Below are 21817 nucleotides of genomic sequence, written 5' to 3'. Positions count from 1 at the left end.
CTTGGACAACAGTCAGTAAACAATACTACAGGCCAAATCCTTGAGATCTTCTGAGACTTTGATCTCATTTAACCTGTCAGCTGCATGGTGATTTTGACTTGACAGAAATGCAATCACACCAAATATATTAAGTACCTCAAGTTTTAGTTTTAATTTTTCTGAAGTGTTTGCTTCTTCTTTTTTTGTATTGGAGATTGAACCCAGGGGCACTTTACCATTGAGTATATGCTCAGCCCTCTTTTTTTTTTTTATTTTTATTTTAAAAGGGGGGGGCAGTTTCTCACTAAGTTGCCACAAAGCTGGCCTCAAATTTTCTTTTTCTTGGAGGGGGGGTACCAGGGACGGAACTCAGGGGGGCACTCAAAAACTGAGCCACATCACCAGCCCTATTTTTGTATTTTATTTAGAGACAGGGCCTCACTGAGTTGAATAGCATCTCGATTTTTGCCGAGGCTGGCTTTAAACTCATGATCCTCCTGCCTCAGCCTCCCAAGCCGCTGGGATTATAGGCGTGGGCCACCTTACACTGCTTGGCCTCAGATTTTCGATTCTTCTGAGCCACTGGCATTACAGGCATGTGTCAAAACACTCAGCAATAACTGCAATTTTGAGACTATGACTGGTTGTCTTTAAATCGATTGAGTGTCAATTTGTGTTTAATGATGATGATTAAAATAGACTACAACATCAGGGAAAACTGAAACTGATTGGAAAAAGTAAAATAAGAAAAACTAAAAGAGTTTACATTTATAAAAGTAAGTCTAGGACTGGAGGTAGAGCTCAATGGCAGAGTGCTTGCGTAGTATGCGTGAAGCCCTGGGTTTGATCCCCAAGACCTCCAACACGCACACACACATACACACAAAGTAATTATAGTTATTTTTAAATTTGATTCCCATTTTTCCCTAACTTTAATGAAACTCAGAATTATTATAACAGTAAAGTTAACAGCTAATTTTTGTGAGTTTTGTTAGAATACTGAATTCTATATATGTTTGCTTAGTCTTTTGGGTCCTTTTTGTTGCCATGTCATTTATAATATAGCATTTTTGAATACTCACAGTTTTAAAATTAAAAAATGGTGAGATGATTCTGTGATTCCTGATATGCACCTGTGACAGTATGAAAAAAGTTCTGGGGCTTTCAGTATGGTTTAGTGTTTAACTACTGCAAATATACTGAACTGCTTTCTGTCATTTTTCAGACTACACTGGTAGAATGACTGACAAGCTGGCTGTGCTAATAGCACACCCTAATGACCATAGTATCCCATTGCAAGCAGTGCTGAAACAATACAATTGTCTCATATTTTTTTTAGTTGATTATCTTCTTTTTTTATTTATTTTTTTTATTGGTTGTTCACAACATTACAAAGCTCTTGACATATCATATTTCATACATTAGATTGAAGTGGGTTATGAACTCCCAATTTTACCCCAAATGCAGATTGCAGAATCACGTCGGTTACACATCCACAATTTTACATAATGCCCTATTAGTAATTGTTGTATTCTGCTACCTTTCCTATCCCCTACTATCCCCCCTCCCCTTCCCTCACATCTTCTCTCTCTACCCCATCTACTGTAATTCATTTCTCTCCTTGTTAATTTTCCCATTCCCCTCACAACCTCTTATATGTAATTTTGTATAGCAATGAGGGTCTCCCTTCATTTCCATGCAATTTCCCTTTTCTCTCTCTTTCCCTCCCATCTCATGTCTCTGTTTAAAGTTAATCTTTTCTTCCTGCTCTTCCTCCCTACTCTGTTCATAGTTGCTCTCATTAAATCAAAGAAGACATTTGGTATTTGTTTTTTAGGGATTGGCTAGCTTCACTAAGCATAATCTGCACCCTAAGCATAATCTGTACCCTTTTCTCCATATCCTCGCCAGCACTTGTTGTTGTTTGACTTCATAGTGGCTGCCAATCTTACTGGAGTGAGATGGTATCTTAGGGTGGTTTTGATTTGCATTTCTCTGACTGCTAGAGATGGTGAGCATTTTTTCATGTACTTGTTGATTGGTTGTATATCCTCCTCTTAGAAGTGTCTGTTCAGGTCCTTGGCCCATTTGTTGATTGGGTTATTTGTTATCTTATTGTCTAATTTTTTGAGTTCTTTGTATACTCTGGATATTAGGGCTCTATCTGAAGTGTGAGGAGTAAAGATTTGTTCCCAGGATGTAGGCTCCCTATTTACCTCTCTTATTGTTTCTCTTGCTGAGAAAAAACTTTTTAGTTTAAGTAAGTCCCATTTGTTGATTCTTGTTATTAACTCTTGTGCTATGGGTTTCCTGTTAAGGAATTTGGAGCCCGACCCCACAATCTGTAGATCGGAGCCAACTTTTTCTTCTATCAGACGGAGCCAACTTTTTCTTCTATCAGACGCAGAGTCTCTGATTTGATATCAAGCCCCTTGATCCATTTTGAGTTAACTTTTGTGCATGGCGAGAGAAAGGGATTCAGTTTCATTTTGTTGCATATGGATTTCCAGTTTTCCCAACACCATTTGTTGAAGATGCTATCCTTCCTCCATTGCATGCTTTTAGCCCCTTTATCAAATATAAGATAGTTGTAACTTTGTGGATTAGTCTCTGTGTCCTCTATTCTATACCATTGGTCCACCCGCCTGTTTTGGTACCAGTACCATGCTGTTTTTGTCACTATTGCTCTGTAATATAGTTTGAAATCTGGTATCGCTATACCGCCTGATTCACACTTCCTGCTTAGAATTGCTTTTGCTATTCTGGGTCTTTTATTTTTCCATATGAATTTCATGATTGCTTTATCTATTTCTACAAGAAATGCCATTGGGATTTTGATTGGTATTGCATTAAACCTATAGAGAACTTTTGGTAATATCGCCATTTTGATAATGTTAGTTCTGCCTATCCATGAACAGGGTATATTTTTCCATCTTCTAAGATCTTCTACTTCTCTCTTTAGGGTTCTGTAGTTTTCATTGTATAAATCTTTCACCTCTTTTGTTGGGTTGATTCCCAAGTATTTTATTTTATTTTTTTTTGAGGATATTGTGAATGGAGTGTTTTTCCTCATTTCTGTTTCAGAAGTTTTGTCACTGATATACAGAAATGCCTTTGATTTATGCGTGTTGATTATGTAGTTGGATACAATACCTTTATTTTATTTATTTATTTTTATGTGGTGCTGAGGACCTCACACATGCTAGGCAAGCGCTTTACCACAGAGTCACAACCTCAGCCCCATGGTCTCATATTTTTGTCTTATTAATCAAAGCATATTATTCATTGGATAGATATTTTTATAGTTTCTAGGTCTGATAACTGATGATTATGATTTTTTTTTAAAGAGAGAGTGAGGGGAGAGAGAGAGAGAGAGAGAGAGAGAGAGAGAGAGAGAGAATTTTTAATATTTATTTTTTAGTTCTCGGCGGACACAACATCTTTGTTGGTATGTGGTGCTGAGGATTGAACCCGGGCCGCACGCATGCCAGGCGAGCGCGCTACCACTTGAGCCACATCCTCAGCCCATGATTATGATTTTGATAAATATTATCTTAAAATGTTTTTCTGATTGTGTTATCTGGACATAATATATTCTACAAAATAAAATATATTTATAGATAGCAGATAAAATTTTCAGAAATGTATTGGGTACCTGCATCAAGGTTATTGTATGATGTTCTGTGTCGAATTAAAGAAATACAAGATGTGGTTCTCACATATGCTATTTTCTTTTGGGGGAGGGTACCAGGATTGAACTTGGGGGCACTCGACCACTGAGCCACATCCCCAGCCCTATTTTGTATTTTTATTTAGAGACAGGGTCTCACTGAGTTGCTTAGTGCCTTGCTGTGGCTGAGGCTGGCTTTAAACTTGTGATCCTCCTGTCTCAGCCTCCGGAGCCTTTGAGATTACAGGCATGCACCACCGTGCCCAGCATATATGCTATTTTTTTTTTTTTTTAGTTGTAGATAGACACTATTTATTTATTTATTTAATGTGGTGCTGAGGATCAAACCCAGTGCTTCACAGGTGCTAGGCCATCACTCTACCACTGAGCTACAACTCCAGCCCTTACATATGCTATTTTTTTAAACAAATATTTTGAATACTTTTATGCATAAGAATTCCTTTTTTTAAGAGAGAGAATTTTTTAATATTTATTTTTTAGTTTTTGGCAGACACAACATCTTTGTTGGTATATGATGCTGAGGATCGAACCCGGGCCGCACGCATGCCAGGTGAGCACGCTACCACTTGAGCCACATCCCCAGCCCCTCTTACATATGCTATTTTGAATTGCAGTTTTTGTGCACATCTTTCTTCATGTAATCTGTAGAGGGATCCTTTATTGTACTGCACACTCTCCATATTTTCTTCACTGTGTAAATAAAATAAGGTCTGGGAATGTAGCTCAATGGTAGAGTGCTTGCCTATCCTGCACAAAGTCCTAACTTATTAATTCATTAATGCAAAAAGTTAATGCCAGGTTGATACATGTGTGTAATCCCATTTACTTAGGAGGCTAAGGCAAAAAGATCACAAGTTTAAGGCTTACCTGGGTAACTTAACAAGACCCTGTCTCAAAATTAAAAATAGAAAGGGTTGGAGATGTGGCTCAGTGGTAGAGTGCAGCACAATTCAATCCCCAGTACCAAATAAATTAATTAAAATAAGTAAATTAAATATAATAAGTATAAAAATATATATGCTCTCACATTTTGTATTAATTTCCAAAAAAAATGCTATACGTACTTCTGGGTTTGCCTTTCTCTGAACATTCTGTTTTAGATGAATATATATTGCTTTTTCATATTCTTTAAATCTTACCCAGAAACATAACAAGGGGATTTAAGCAATAAAGAAAGAAAAATCCCTCAGTGTGAAGCCCTCAGAAGTTGCAGTAGCAGTATAGAATCAGGAATTGGGCTTTTGGTTTTGGGGTCCAAGGCCAAATCAGTCTGACACACTGTGTTCCAACGGAATTCCTGATATTTCTAGCACTGCATCCTATCCAGTGTCCTGTTATGCTTCCTCTAGGTAAACCAGGTTTGCATTAGTATAGAAGATGTCTAGATCCAGCTAGAGATGAAGCACTAACCTAGACTCTTGCCAGAAGGACACTGCTCTTGTCCCTTTTTTCTTAATAAATTGAAATTTAATTTTTCTTTTTTTTTTTGTGGTGAGGAAAGGGGGGTACTGGGGGTTGAACCCAGAGGCACTTTCCCACTGAGCCACATCCTCAGACTTTTAAATTTTTTTATTTTAAGATAGGGTGTCATTAAGTTGCTTAGAACCTTATTTACTTGCTGAGGCTGATCTCAAATTTGCAATACTCCTTTAGCCTCCAGAGCCATTGTGATTACAGGTGTGGACCACAACCACTGGCAAAATTTATTTTCTTGCTTACACAGATTTTCAAGAAATCCATTGTTAGTAAAATAAATTACAATTGGAAAAAATAAATGTCTAAAACCTTTATGGTTCTAGTTGAATAAATTTAGAAATAGAATCAAGTACATTTCATATACAATAAAGGTTACATCTCATTAGTTAGGACAAAGATGGACCTTTCTAAATAGTGCTTAGAGAAATAATAAATTCCTTTAAACCTGGGTGGGAGAGCCAGGCATGGTGGCACACACCTATAATCCCAGAGGCATGGGAGATTAAGGCAGGAGGTCTGCAAGTTCAAAGCCAGTCTCAGCAATTTAGTGAGGCTCTAAGCAACTTAGTGAAACCTTGTCTCAAAATTAAAAATAAAAAGGGCTAGGAATGTAGCTCAGTGGTAAAGCATCCTTGGATTCAATCCTGGTACCAAAAACAAAACAAAACAAAAAAATGGCTATAATAAGAGACTGTCTAATTAATTATAACTCAATATCCAATTATAATTTTAAAAGACTTCAAAATTTAACTGCAAAACATTTAAAGACCTTTTCATGGAATAAAATACTACAAAGTCAAAATTACGGAGATAAAATATTTCGATTATATTTCAAAGATTAGAGAGGTAATATCTTGATGTGCTAATGTTAAGAGCTTAATATCTTAATATTGAAAACTACTTGGGCTGAGGTTGTGGCTCAGCAGTACAGCGCTTGCTTAGCATGTGCAGGGGACCCTGGGTTCCATCCTTAGCACCACATAAAAATAAACAAACAAAATAAAGTTTAAAAAAATTACTAAAAATCAAGGGATAAAAAACTTTTAAAATACAAAAAAAAAGGGGGGGGCAGAAATAGCCTCAGAAAAAAAGAAAAAACACCTAGGAATAAATCTAACCAAGGAGGTGAAAGACCGATGGAAAGACCTCCCATGTGCAGGGATAGGCAGAATTAATATTGTTAAAATGATCATACTGGGCTGGGGATGTGGCTCAAGCGGTAGCGCGCTCGCCTGGCATGCCTGCGGCCGGGGTTGGATCCTCAGCACCACATACAAACAAAGATGTTGTGTCTGCCGAGAACTAAAATAAATAAATAAATAAATTCTCTCTCTCTCTCTCTCTCTCTCTCTCTCTCTATCTCTCTCTCTCTCTCTCTCTCCTCTCTCTTAAAAAAAAAAATCTCTCTCTCTCTCTCTCTCTCTCTCTCTCTCTCTAAAAAAAATGATCATACTACCAAAAACTATATACAGATTCAATGCAATTCCTTTCAAAATACCAATGACAGTCCACTCCAAGAAAGAAGAAACTGAATGTAGTAAAGTGGCAACACCTTGGCCATCTGCATGTATGCCTTCTCCATTCACTTGCCAACTGCCACCAGGGACCTCTGAACTGCCCTGATATTAAATACCCTTACCTGCCCATGCCCCACATGATAGAAAACAAGGACTTCAGGTTACTTCCCCGCAACTTCGCCCTCTCTCAGCAGGAATGAGCTTGGAGATATTGTTGCCCATTATTCCATAGAAATGTAATGTAGAAATTGACAGTGGGGAAAATAGTGGCCCACTTAATGCTTTGAATATATCCCTTGCTGCTCTAAAACTGACATGTTTTATCTCCTCCCTGATCTTCTCCTTCCTAATCTCAGGAAACAGGATTCCTCTGAATCACCTCTTTAAACGACCCCTGCTTCTCTGATGAGGAGGATGTCAGTCTCTGGGACAGAAGTCCCCCGTGTTTCTCCTTTGCCAGCAATAAAACTTATTTTTCCTTTTTCTACAAACAAAACAAAACAAGCAACAACAATAACAACCAATGACATTCTTCACAGAACTAGAAAAAACAACCCTATAATTCATTTGGAAGAATAAAAGACCTAGAATAGCTAAAGCAATTCTAAAGCAAAAAAAAAAAAAAAAAAAAGAATGTTTTCTCTGATATGAAGATGCTAATTCACAATAGGGGGGGGGTGCTAGAGAATAGAGGTACTTTGAATTAGAGGGGAGTAAAAGGACAGGAGGGAGTATAGAGTGGAAGGATAGTAGAATCAATCAGACATTATTACTTTATGTACATATCTGATTATAAGACTGGTATAACACTACATCATGCACAACTAGAAGAATGAGAAGTTATACTCCATTTATGTATGATGTGTCGAAATGCTTTCTACCATCATGTATAACTAATTAGAACAAAGTTTTTTTGTGTGTGTGGTGCTGGGGATTGAACCCAGGGCCTTGTGCATGCAAGGCAAGCACTCTACCAACTGAGTTATCTCCCCAGGTCCTTAATTAGAACAAATTTTTTAAATTTTTAAAATTTAAAATTAAAAGGTCTGGGGAGGTAGCTCAGTGGTATGGTATCCCTGAGTTCCATGCAAAAACAAAACAAATGAAAACAAACAAACAACAACAACAAAAAAAAATGGGCCAAAAATCCCAACACCTTGGGAGGCTGAGCCAGGAGGGTTGCAAGTTCAAAAAGTGAGTCTGAGCAACTTAATGAGATCCTAAGCAAATCATTGAGACTTTTCTCTAAATAACATACAAAAAAGAGGCTGGGGATGTGGCTCAGTGGTTGAGTGCCCCTGAGTTCAATCCCTGGTACCCAAAAAGAAAAAAATTAAAAAGTAAGCTAAGTCCTCATGGCACATCTCTCTGACCCACCTTTCTGCTTTCCTATTTCACCTTTAAGAATTGTTGTAATTAGTTTAGATCCACTTGAATAATCCAGAATAATCTCCCCATCTCGATGTCTGCATGCTTAATCACATCTACAAAGTCCATCTTGCCATGTACAGTAAAACATGTTTGTAGGTTCCAGGATAAGGACATGGATATTTTTTGAAGGAAGGGGACATATCGCATTTACCATACAGAGAGCTAAGAAAAACTTCCTAGAAAGAGTAGCACCTGAGTTCACACTTTTCTTGTAACTCTTAAATTGCATTCATAATAATATTCATTTAAACATTATTGCTTTGTCATTTCTGCATAAATTATTTAAATTTGTTAGGACTTGGGGATTCCTTCAAGAAATGGCTCAAAAGTTAGTAAAAAAACTTTGCATGAAATGAACTGTATTATTTTTGTTTTTATTATACATTGATACCAATGGTTTCATTTGTTTCAAATTCTTTTTTTTTCTTTTTTTTATTGGTTGTTCACAACTTTACAAAGCTCTTGACATATCATACTTCATACATTAAATTGAAGTGGGTTATGAACCCCCAATTTTACCCCAAATGCAGATTGCAGAATCACGTCGGTTACACATCCATAATTTTACATACTGCCCTTTTAGTAATTGTTGTATTCTGCTACCTTTCCTATCCCCTACTATCCCCCCTCCCCTCCTCTCCCTTCTTCTCTCTCTACCCCATCTACTGTAATTCATTTCTCTCCTTGTTTATTTTCCCATTCCCTTCCCAACCTCTTATATGTAATTTTGTATAGCAATGAGGGTCTCCCTTCATTTCCATGCAATTTTCCTCATCTCTCCCTTTCCCTCCCATCTCATGTCACTGATTAATGTTACTCTTTTCTTCCTACTCTTCCTCCCTGCTCTGTTCATATTTGCTCTCATTATATCAAAGAAGACATTTGGCATTTGTTTTTTAGGGATTGGCTAGCTTCACTGAGCATAATCTGCTCTAGTGCCGTCATTTTCCCTGCAAATTCTATGATTTTGTCATTTTTTATTGCTGCATAGTACTCCATTGTGTATAGATGCCACATTTTTTTTTATCCATTCATCTACTGAGGGGCATCTGGGTTGGTTCCACAGTCTAGCAACTGTGAATTGTGCTGCTATGAACATCGATGTGGCAGTATCCCTGTAGCATGCTCTTTTAAGGTCTTCAGGGAACAGTCCGAGAAGGGCAATAGCAGGGTCAAATGGTGGTTCCATTCCCATCTTTCCCAGGAATCTCCAAACTGCTTTCCAAATTGGCCGCACCAATTTGCAGTCCCACCAGCAATGTACAATTGTACCCTTTTCTCCACATCCTCGCCAGCACTTGTTGTTGTTTGACTTCATAGTGGCTGCCAATCTTACTGGAGTGAAATGGTATCTTAGCGTGGTTTTGATTTGCATTTCTCTGACTGCTAGAGATGGTGAGCATTTTTTCATGTACTTGTTGATTGGTTGTATATCCTCCTCTTAGAAGTGTCTGTTCAGGTCCTTGGCCCATTTGTTGATTGGGTTATTTGTTATCTTATTGTCTAATTTTTTGAGTTCTTTGTATACTCTGGATATTAGGGCTCTATCTGAAGTGTGAGGAGTAAAGATTTGTTCCCAGGATGTAGGCTCCCTATTTACCTCTCTTATTGTTTCTCTTGCTGAGAAAAAACTTTTAAGTTTAATTAAGTCCCATTTGTTGATTCTTGTTGTTAACTCTTGTGCTATGGGTGTCCTATTAAGGAATTTGGAGCCCGACCCCACAATCTGTAGATCGGAGCCAACTTTTTCTTCTATCAGACGCAGAGTCTCTGATTTGATATCAAGCCCCTTGATCCATTTTGAGTTAACTTTTGTGCATGGCGAGAGAAAGGGATTCAGTTTCATTTTGTTGCATATGGATTTCCAGTTTTCCCAACACCATTTATTGAAGATGCTATCCTTCCTCCATTGCATGCTTTTAGCCCCTTTATCAAATATAAGATAGTTGTAACTTTGTGGATTAGTCTCTGTGTCCTCTATTCTATACCATTGGTCCACCCGCCTGTTTTGGTACCAGTACCATGCTGTTTTTGTCACTATTGCTCTGTAATATAGTTTGAAATCTGGTATCGCTATACCGCCTGATTCACACTTCCTGTTTAGAATTGCTTTTGCTATTCTGGGTCTTTTATTTTTCCATATGAATTTCATGATTGCTTTGTGAATTTCTACAAGATATGTCGTTGGGATTTTGATTGGCATTGCATTAAACCTATAGAGAACTTTTGGTAATATCGCCATTTTGATGATGTTAGTTCTGCCTATCCATGAACAGGGTATGTTTTTCCATCTTCTAAGATCTTCATCAACTTCTCTCTTTAGGGTTCTGTAGTTTTCATTATATAAATCTTTCACCTCTTTTGTTAGGTTAATTCCCAAGTATTTTATTTTTTTTGAGGATATTGTGAATGGAGTGTTTTTCCTCATTTCTGTTTCAGAAGTTTTGTCGCTGATATACAGAAATGCCTTTGATTTATGCGTGTTGATTTTATATCCTGCCACTTTGCTGAATTCATTTATTAGTTCTAGTAGTTTCTTTGTAGACCCTTTTGGGTCTTCTAGGTATAGAATCATGTCATCTGCAAATAGTGATAATTTAAGTTCTTCTTTTCCAATTTTTATGCCTTTAATTTCTTTCGTCTGTCTAATTGCTCTGGCCAGTGTTTCGAGAACTATATTGAATAGAAGTGGAGATAGAGGGCATCCCTGTCTTGTTCTGGATTTTAGAGGGAATGCCTTCAACTTTTGTCCATTCAGAATGATGCTAGCCTGAGGCTTAGCATAGACAGCTTTTACAATGTCAAGGTAAGTTCCTGTTATCCCTAATTTTTCTAATGTTTTGAACATAAAGGGATGCTGTACTTTGTCAAATGCTTTCTCTGCATCTATCGAGATGATCATATGGTTCTTATCTTTAAGTCTATTGATGTGGTGAATAACATTTATTGATTTCCGTATGTTGAACCATCCTTGCATCCCAGGGATGAATCCTACTTGATCATGGTGCACAATTTTTTTGATGTTTTTGTATTCGATTCGCCAGAATTTTATTGAGGATTTTTGCATCTAGGTTCATTAGAGATATTGGTCTGTAGTTTTCTTTCTTTGAGGTGTCTTTGTCTGGTTTCGGAATCAGGGTGATGTTGGCCTCATAGAATGAATTTGGAAGAGCTCCCTCTTTTTCTATTTCCTGAAATAACTTGAAAAGTATTGGTACTAATTCTTCTTTAAAGGTTTTGTAAAACTCCGCTGTATACCCATCCGGTCCTGGGCTTTTCTTGGTTGGTAGTCTTTTGATGGCTTCTTCAATTTCATCCATTGATATTGGTCTGTTCAAATTGTGTGTATCCTCCTGACTCAGTCTGGGTAAATCATATGACTTAAGAAATTTATTGATGTCTTCACTATCTTCTATTTTGTTGGAATATAGGTTTTCAAAATAATTTCTAATTGTCTTCTGTATTTCTGTAGCATCTGTTGTGATATTGCCTTTTTCATCCCGTATGTTAGTAATTTGAGTTCTCTCTCTTCTTCTCTTTGTTAGCATGGCTAAAGGTCTGTCAATCTTATTTATTTTTTCGAAGAACCAACTTTTAGTTTTGTTAATTTTTTCAATAGTTTCTTTTGTTTCAATTTCATTGATTTCCACTCTGATTTTAATTATTTCTATCCTTCTGCTACATTTGCTGTTGTTTTGCTCTTCCTTTTCCAGGGCTTTGAGATGAAGTGTGAGCTCATTTATTTGTTGGTTTTTTCTTTTTTTGAGGAATGACCCCCAGGCGATGAATTTTCCTCTTAAAACTGCTTTCATTGTGTCCCATAGATTCCGATATGTTGTGTCTGTATTTTCATTTATCTCTAAGAATTTTTTTATTTCCTCCTTTATGTCTTCTGTAACCCATTGATCATTCAGTAACATATTGTTCATTTTCCATGTGATGTAGGATTTTTCCTTCCTTCTTTTATCATTGATTTCCAGTTTCATTCCATTATGATCAGATAAAATGCATGGTATTATCTCCACCCCTTTATATTTACTGAGGGTTGCCCTATGGCATAATATATGGTCTATTTTTGAGAAGGATCCATGTGCTGCTGAGAAAAAAGTATATCCATTTGATGATGGTTGATATACTCTATATATGTCAGTTAAGTCTAGGTTATTGATTGTGATATTGAGTTCTATAGTTTCTTTATTCAATTTTTGTTTGGAGGATCTGTCCAATGGTGAGAGAGGTGTGTTGAAGTCACCCATAATTATTGTGTTGTGGTCTATTTGATTCTTGAACTTGAGGAGAATTTGTTTTATGAATGTCGCAGCACCATTGTTTGGGGCATAAATATTGATAATTGTTATGTCTTGTTGGTGAATGGTTCCTTTTAACAGTATATAATGACCTTCTTTATCCCTTTTGATTAACTTAGTCTTGAAGTCGATTTTATTCGATATGAGGATGGCCACTCCTGCTTGCTTACGAGAACTGTGTGCGTGGTATATTTTTTCCCATCCTTTCACCTTCAGCCTGTGTATGTCTTTTCCAATCAGATGTGTCTCCTGGAGGCAGCATATTGTTGGATTTGTTTTTTTAATCCATGATACCAGCCTATGTCGCTTTATTGGAGAGTTTAGGCCATTAACATTCAGAGTTACTATTGATATATGGTTTGAACTTCCATCCATGTTTGATTGTTTATCCTTTTTTTTTTTAAATTTAGTTTGTTTCTCTGTGATTATCTTTCCCCTCGCCCACTGTCTTTATTGAGGCACTTCCCACTGATGGTTTTGGTTATTGTTTTTCATTTCTTCCTCATGTAGTGTTTTGCTCAAAATGCTTTGCAATGCAGGTTTTCTGGCTGCAAATTCTTTTAACTTTTGTTTATCATGAAAGATCTTTATTTCGTTGTCATACCTGAAGCTTAATTTTGCTGGATACAGAATTCTTGGTTGGCATCCATTGTCTTTCAGTGTTTGAAATACATTGTTCCATGACCTTCTTGCTTTCAGTGTCTGTGATGAAAAATCCGTTGTTAACCATATTGGTTTACCCCTAAATGTAATCTGTCTCCTTTCTCTTGTAGCTTTTAATATTTTCTCTTTGTTCTGTATATTGGATATCTTCATAACAATGTGTTTTGGCGTTGGTCTACTGTGATTTTGTATGCTCGGTGTCCTGTATGCATCTTCAATTTGTATATCTGTTTCCTTTTTTATTTCTGGAAAGTTTTCTGTAATTATTTCATTCAGCAGGTTACTCATTCCCTTGGTTTGAATCTCTGTACCTTCTTCTATCCCGATGACTCGTAAGTTTGGTTTCTTCATGTTATCCCATAACTCTTGGATGTTTTTCTCGTGATTTTTTACCAGCCTTTCTGAGTTGGCTAGACTCTTTTCAAGATGGTATATTTTGTCTTCATTATCTGACGTTCTGGTTTCTACTTGCTCCACTCTGTTAGTGATACTCTCAATTGAGTTTTTAATTTGGTTTATCGTTTCCTTCATTTCTAGAATTATTGTTTGATTATTTTTTATAATCTCTATCTCCTGATAAAGATGCTTAACTTCTTCTTTTAGCTGTTTATGTAATTCCTTCTCAATGTGTTCTTTCGCTGCTTGAATTTGCTGTCTTGTATCCTCTTTAAGGTTCCATTCCATCTGTCTAAGGTGTTCCTTGAGGTCTTTATATGACCATTTTTCTGATGACTCTAGGTCCTCCTGAATATTTAGGCTGTCCTGCATTGTTTGTACTCCTTTTCTTCCTTGTTTCTTGAAGCTGCTCATGTTGCTTCTTGTTCTGTTTGACTGCTGAGTTACTGCTTATTCCTATAAATTTATTTGATGCTTGGGAGGAAAGGTATTAGAAGGGGAGGGAAGAAGTCACTAAGGAGAATGAGAGTAGGCAGGTAGAATTCAAGGAAGGGGGGATAAGAAAAATGAAAAGACAAAAGAAGAAAGAAATAGGAACAAATCCCGGCGGGACCCCTCTTCACGGAATTTTGCTAGAAGTTCCTCGGTATGTAGACTGCCGCTGTTCCAAAGGGTCTTTTTGATCCCATTAATGTGGAGACATTAGAATCGCTGCTTCCTCCTCGGCGGCCATGTTCCAACCCTCTCAAATTCTTTTTGTTAACAGCTTTATAGTATGTTAAGATGTTCTTTTTAGTGGCTTCTGGAGATGAATTTCCCCTAAAGGAAATGTCTGTTTTCCCCACAAATGGCCTGAAATATAAATATATTTTTATTGATTGGTTTACTCAAATCACAATGTGGGCTAAGTGGAGACACATTTTATCTTTGGAAAATCAGTTCTTCTCCATTCCAAATCCCACAACCCTAGCTTAGGTCACCACCACTAACCTACATTAATTACTTCAGGAAGCCCAGTCTTCCCTCTAGTCTTCTCTGGTGTCTTACTTTTTCCCACACTGTAGCCAGACAGCTGTTACTAAATGCATTTTGGGGGGAGGCAGGCAGTACAGGGAATCTAAATAAAAATTTAACCACATAGCTTATATATGAAAAAAAAAGTGATTCCTCATTGGCTTTAGCATGACTTACAAGCTCTACGTGATCATTTCCCAGTCTTTCCATTAAGGTACTACACTATCTACTCTAGTCAATGAAGGAAGAAAAGAAATAACAGATATATATTAGAACAGTAGAGAAAAGACACATCTATCATGCACACAGTAAATCCCAAAAATATCTAAGAAAAAAAAAACATTAACAGTAATGGCTACAGGGCTGGGAATGTGGCTCAGCATTAGAGAGCTTACTTAGCATGTGTGAGGCTCTGGGTTCGATCCTCAGCACCACATAAAAATAAATAAAATAAAGATATTGTAAAAAAAAAGGTATTGTGTCCAATTACAACTAAAAAACCTTAAAAAAAAAAAGTAATGGCTACAGCCAGGTGCGATGGCACACACCTATAATCCCAGTGACTTGTGAGGCTGAGGCAGGATAATCTCTTGTTCAAAGCCAGCTCCAGCAAAAGCAAGGCACTGAGCCACTCAGAAGAACTGATTTTTCAAAGATAAAATGTGTCTCTCCTTACAAAATAGGGCTAGGAATGTGGCTCAGTGATTGAGTGTCCCTGAGTTCAATCCCTGGTACCCCCCACCCCCCAAAAAAGTAATGGCTACAAATTTAAAAGTTGATTTCAATTAAACAACAAAACAAACCAGAGCCTGAGGATACAGCTCACTGCTAGAGTGCTTGCCTAGCATGTGCGAAGCCCTGGGTTTGATCCTCAGTATCACAAACCAACTAACCAACAAACAAAAATAGCAGACAATACCAAGTGTTACCAACTATATGGAACTTTGGAAAGATGCTTGACAATTTCTTAAAAAGCTATTCGTGACCTTAACATGTACCATGTATAAAGTTTATTTCAAAATTTCTTCTGTTAAAGTTTAGCTTTATTCAATATATTTATTTTTGTGGCTGGGGATTAATCCGATCCCAGGGCCTTGAGTATATTAGGCAAATGTTCTATTAGTGAGTCACACCCCCAGTCTGAAACTTATTTTTTTAGATTTCACATGAGTGACATTATGCAGTACTTGTTTTTCTGTGCCTGGATTACTTCACTTAAGGTATGGTCTCTAGTTTCATCCGTATTGTCATAAATGACAGGATTTTATTCTTTTTATGACTGAATAGTATTTCACCGTGTTTATGTACCATATATTCTTTATTTATGCATCAGTAGATGGACACTTCCGTAGTTTCCATTTCTTGGCTATAGTGAATAATGCTGCTAAAAATATGGGAGTGCAGAGCCTCTTTGATATACTGATTTTGTTTCCTTTGGATATATAACCAGTAGTGTACAGGATCTATTTTTATTATACTACAGGTATGGTCATTCATTTTGAATTCTTGAGAATCTTTCACAGTGTTTTCCATGATGATTGTACTCATTTACATTCCCATCAACAGTGTGCAAGTTTCTTTTTCTACCATCCTCACCAACACTTTTAATGCTTTGGCTTTCTGATTTTTTTTTCTTGTGGTTGTACATGATGTGGTTTCACTGATCATATATTCATACATGAACATAGGAAAGTGTATCTGATTCATTCTATTGTCTTTCCTATTCCCATCCCTCCTCCTTTCCCTTCATTCCTCTTTGTCTAATTCAAAGAACTTCTATTCTTCCTCCCCTGCTTATTGTATATTAGCATTTGCCTATCAGCCTTTGATTTTTAAAAATTGGCTTATTTCACTTAACATGATAGTCTCCACTTCTATTTATCAGTAAAGACCATAATTTCATTTTTCTTATGGCTGAGTAATATTCCATCGTGTATACATACCACATTTTCTTTATCCATTCATCTGTTGAAGGGCACTCTAGGTTGGTTCCATAGCTTAACTATTGTGAATTGAGCTGCTATATAAACATTGTTATGGCCATGGCTTTCTGATTCTTAATGGGGGTTATAATTCATTGTGGTTTTGATTTGCATTTTGCTGATGATTAGTGATGTTGAAGTTTTAAAAATATAGCTGTTGGCCATCTGTATGTCTTTAAAGAAACTATTCATAATCATCACAAGGTGTAAAGCACCTAAATGTTCTTGAACTTGAAAATACATAGAACATTTCTTAATTATCTGGTTTTCTGCTTTGAGTTTTTATTTTTTTTTTGTAGTTGTATATGGACAGCATGCTTTTATTTTGTTTATTTTTGTATACAGTGCTAAGGATCAAACCCAGTGCCTCACCCAAGCTAGGCAAGGGCTCTGCCATGGAGCCCCAGCCCCAGCTCTGCTTTGAGTTTTTGGAGTTCCTTAGATAGTTTGTATATTAACTCCCTGTAAGAAATATAGTTTACAAATATTTTTTTCCCATTCTGTAAGTTGTCTCATCACTCTGTTTTTTACTTTTGCCAAGCAGAAGCTTTTGTTTGATATAGTCCCACTTGTCTATTTTTGCTTTTGTTTCCTATGCTTTTTGGATCTTATCCAGACTCCTTGCCCATTACAATGTCCTGAAGCATTTCCCATTTTTTTCTACTAGAGTTTCATAGTTTCAGATTTTACATTTAAGTCTTTTTTTTTTCTTCTGTGCTAGGGATTCAACCCAGGGTCTGGCACATGCGAAGCATGCATTGTACCTATACTACACTCCCAAGCCCTCTTTTTTTAAAAAAAATTTTTCCAAATATTTATTTTTAAGTTTTAGGTGGACACAATCTTTATTTTTACATATTTCTGTGGTTCCAAGGATCGAACCCAGTTCCTTGTGCATGCTAGGTGAGCACTCTACCACTGAGCCACAACCCCAGCCCTCCCAAGCCCTCTTGAGACTTTGATCCATTTGAGTTGATTTTTATAACTGGGGAAGAGACAGGAGTCTTTCATTCTTGTGCACATGAATATCGATTTTTCCTAGCACTATTTATTGAAATGGCTGTCCTATATACAAAGCATGTATTCAGCACCTTGTTGAAAATTAGTTGGCTGTTGCTGTATGGGTTGACTTCTAGGGTCTCTATTCTGTTCCACTGGTCTATGTGTCTGTTTTTATACCATTGTCATGTATTTTGAAGTCAGGGAATGCAATGTCTCCTGCTTTTTTTTTTTTTTTTTTTTTTTTTTTCTCAAGATGGCTTTGGCTATTTGGAGGTTTTGTGGTTCCATACAAATTCAAGGACTTTTTTTTCCAAGTTCTGTGAAGACTATCACTGGTATTTTTTAAAAATTAATTTATTTATTCTAATTAGGTATATATGACATCAGAACACATTTTGATTCATTGTACACAATTGCAGCATAACTTTACAATTCTCTGGTTGTACATATGTGAAGTCATACCTGTACCTGGGGTAATGATGTCCATCTCATTCCACCATCTTTCCTGCCCCATGCACCCTCCCTACTTCCTCCCCTTTGACCAGTCAAAATTCCTCCACTTTCCCCATGTCTCCCCTCCCTGGTATGAATCAGTGTCCACTTATCAGAGAAAACATTTGGCCTTTGGTTTTTTTTTTTTTTTCTAAAGAGAGAGTGAGAGAGGAGAGAGAGAATTTTTTTTATTGGTTGTTCAAAACATTACATAGTTCTTGATATATCATATTTCACACTTTGATTCAAGTGGGTTATGAACTCCCATTTTTACCCCGTATACAGATTGCAGAGTTACATCAGTTACACTTCCACTGATTTACATGTTGACATACTCATGTCTGTTGTATTCAGCTGCCTTTCCTATCCTCTACTATCCCCCCTCCCCTCCCCTCCCCTCCCCTCCCCTCCCCTCCCCTCTCTCTACCCCCTCTACTGTAATTCATTTCTCCCCCTTGTATTATTTTTCCCTTTCCCCTCACTTCCTCTTGTATGTAATTTTGTATAACCCTAAGGGTCTCCTTCCATTTCCAAGCAATTTCCCTTCTCTCTCCCTGTCCCTCCCACCTCTCATCCCTCCCTGTTTAATGTTATTCATCTTCTCATGCTCTTCTTCCCTACTCTGTTCTTAGTTACTCTCCTTATATCAAAGAAGACATTTGGCATTTGTTTTTTAGGGATTGGCTAGCTTCACTTAGCATAATCTGCTCTAATGCCATCCATTTCCCTCCAAATTCTATAATTATTTTTTAGTTCTCAGCGGACACAACATCTTTGTTGGTATGTGGTGCTGAGGATCGAACCTGGGCCGCACGCATGCCAGGCGAGCGCGCTACCGCTTGAGCCACATCCCCAGCCCATGCCTTTGGTTTTTTTTGGGATTGACTTACTTCGCTTAGCAACATCCATTTACCTGCAAATGCCATAATTTTATTCTCTTTTAATGCTGAGTAATATTCCATTGTGTATATATACCAGAGTTTCTTTATCCATTTATCTATTGAAGGGCATCTAAGTTGCTTCCACACTTTAACTAATATGAATTGAGCTGCTATGAACATTGATGTGTCTGCATTACTATAGTATGCTGATTTTAAGCCCTTTGGGTAAAGACCCAGGAGCAAGGCGTGTCAGATACAGCACTAATCTCCAGAATATACAAAGAATTAAAAAAAAACTTAACACCAAAAAACAAACAACCCAATCTATAATGGGCTAAGGAATTGAAAAGTCACTTTTCAGAAGATATATAATTAATCAACAAATATATGAAAAAATGTTCAACATCTCTAGTAATTAGAGAAATGCAAATCAAAACTACTCTTTATCTCACACCAGTTAGAATGGCAGTTATCAAGAATACAGAAAATACGGCTGGGGATGTGGCTCAAGCAGTAGCGCACTCGCCTGGCATGCGTGCGGCCCGGGTTCAATCCTCAGCACCACATACAAACATGTTGTGTCTGCCAAAAACTAAAAAATAAATATTAAAATTTTAAAAAATACAGAAAATAAATGTTAGAATGTGGGGGAAAGGCACACTCATACATTGCTGTAAATTGTACATCCAATCTGGTAAGCAGTCACTGGTATTTCTTTTTCTTTGTATATATATTTTTTATTCAAATAGATTTCTGCTTTACATAGGTTGTTGTAATCTACTCTTGTTCAGTCATTGATATTTTGATAGGTATTACGTTTAATCTACAGATTGTTATGGGTATAGTATGGACATTTTAACAATATTGATTTTTCCAATCCATGGCACCTTTACATTTTTTGGTGTTTCATTTTCTTCTTTTTTAGTTCTCACAATAGAGATCTTATAAACTTATCCCTGAGTGTTTTATATTTTGTAGTTATTGTAAATGGGACTTCTTGACTTCTAGTTCAGAAAATTAACTATTGGTGTATAAAAATAGCTATTGACTTTTCCATATTCTTTAAAAAATTTCTTTTAGTTGTAGATGGACACAATATTTTATATATATATATACATATATATGTATATATATATATATATATATATAATATTTATTTTATTTATTTTTATGTGGTGCTGAGGATTGAACCTAGTGCCTCACATATGCAAGGCAAGTGCTCTACCACTGATCTACAGACCCAGTCCCTTTCCATATTCTTTTTGTGGAATATAGTTGTATGTAATGCTGGGATTTGTTGTTACTTGTTTGCACATACACACAATGTAATATAATTTGGTCAGTATCATTCCCCAGTGTTTCCCCTTTCCCTGCTTTCTTCCCTCCCCCTGGAAAAAAAAAAACATCAATTTTCGTATGTTGATTTTTGTATCCTTCAGCTTTTCTAAGTTCATTTCTTAGTTTGAAGAGTTTTGTTTTGGTGGTATTTGAGGTTTTCTATAAGGTCACTTTTTTTTTTTTTTTTTTGCAAACAGTGACAATTCTGCTTTTTCTTTTCCAATTTGGATACCTTTATATTTTTTTCCTTGCCTGATTGCTCTGGCTAGAACTTCTTGTATAATGTTGAATGAAAGAGGTGAAAAGTTGGTATCCTTGTCTTATTCTTTGAGAAAAAGCTTTCAGAATTATGCTAGATGTTGGCTTATTACATATGACTTTCATTATGTTATGTTCCTTCCTACCATATTTGTTAAAGAATTTTTATTGTGAATGGATGTTGAACTTTATCAAATACCTTTTCTGCATCTATTCTGCAGATGATCATATATTTTTGACCTTCATTTGGTTAACATGTTCTATCATATTTATTGAACTGCATGTTGTACCACCTTGATGGGCCTGGGGTAAGCTTTTTAATGTGTTGTTGGATTCCATCTAGTATTTTGTTGAGGATTTTTGCATGAGTGTTCATTCAGGATATTGGCCTTTTTTTGTTGTTGTTGCATTCTCATCCTTGTTTGGTTATGTTATCAGGGTAGTAGTGCTGGCCTTGTAGAATGAGTTTGGAAGAATTCCCTCCTCTCCAACATTTTGGAATAACTTAAAAATTGTTATTAGTAGAACTCAACAGGAAGCCATCTGATCCTAGACGTTTCCTTTCTACTCTTCTTGGCCTCCCGCTTCCTTTCCCCCCCACCCTCTTCTTATTTTGTAGAGATGGGGCACTTTACCACTGAGTTACATCTCCCAGTCCTTTTATTTTTTTTAACTTTTGAGACATTTTCTTGTTAAATTGCTGAGGCTGGGCTTGAACATATTATCTTAAGCCTTAGTTAGCCTCCTGAGTCACTAGGCTGACAGGTATATGCCCTTTGTGCTCAAATTCTGGGCTTTTCTTTGACAGAAGCTTTTTTATTATTGATTTAATTTTGTTACTTGTTACTGGTTTGTTCAGGCTCTCTATTTTTTTTCAGAGTTCAATCTTGGTTTTACATGTATAGAAATTTGCCCATTTCTTCTAGGTTATCAAATATGTTGGCCTATAGTTGTTTAAAATAATCTCTAATGGTGTGTATTATAGAGCCTCCCTTTTCATCTCTATCTTAATGTAGCTAAGGGTTTATCAATTTTGTTTATCTTTTCAAAGAACTAGATCTTTATTCATTGATTTTTTTGAGGCTTAATATATGTTTATTTTTCTTTTAATTGGTTGTTCAAAACATTACATAGTTCTTGATATATCATATTTCACACTTTGATTCAAGTGGGTTATGAACTCCCATTTTACCCCGTATACAGATTGCAGAATCACATCAGTTACACTTCCACTGATTTACATATTGCCATACTAGTGTCTGTTGTATTCTGCTGCCTTTCCTATCCTCTACTATCCCCCCTCCCCTCCCCTCCCCTCCCCTCTTCTCTCTCTACCCCCTCTACTGTAATTCATTTCTCCCCCTTGTATTATTTTTCCCTTTCCCCTCAC

Source organism: Spermophilus citellus (genome assembly GCF_964194105.1).
Source record: "Spermophilus citellus genome assembly, chromosome: 4".
Taxonomy (NCBI): Eukaryota; Metazoa; Chordata; class Mammalia; order Rodentia; family Sciuridae; genus Spermophilus; species Spermophilus citellus.
Note: the sequence above shows the minus strand (reverse complement) of the source record.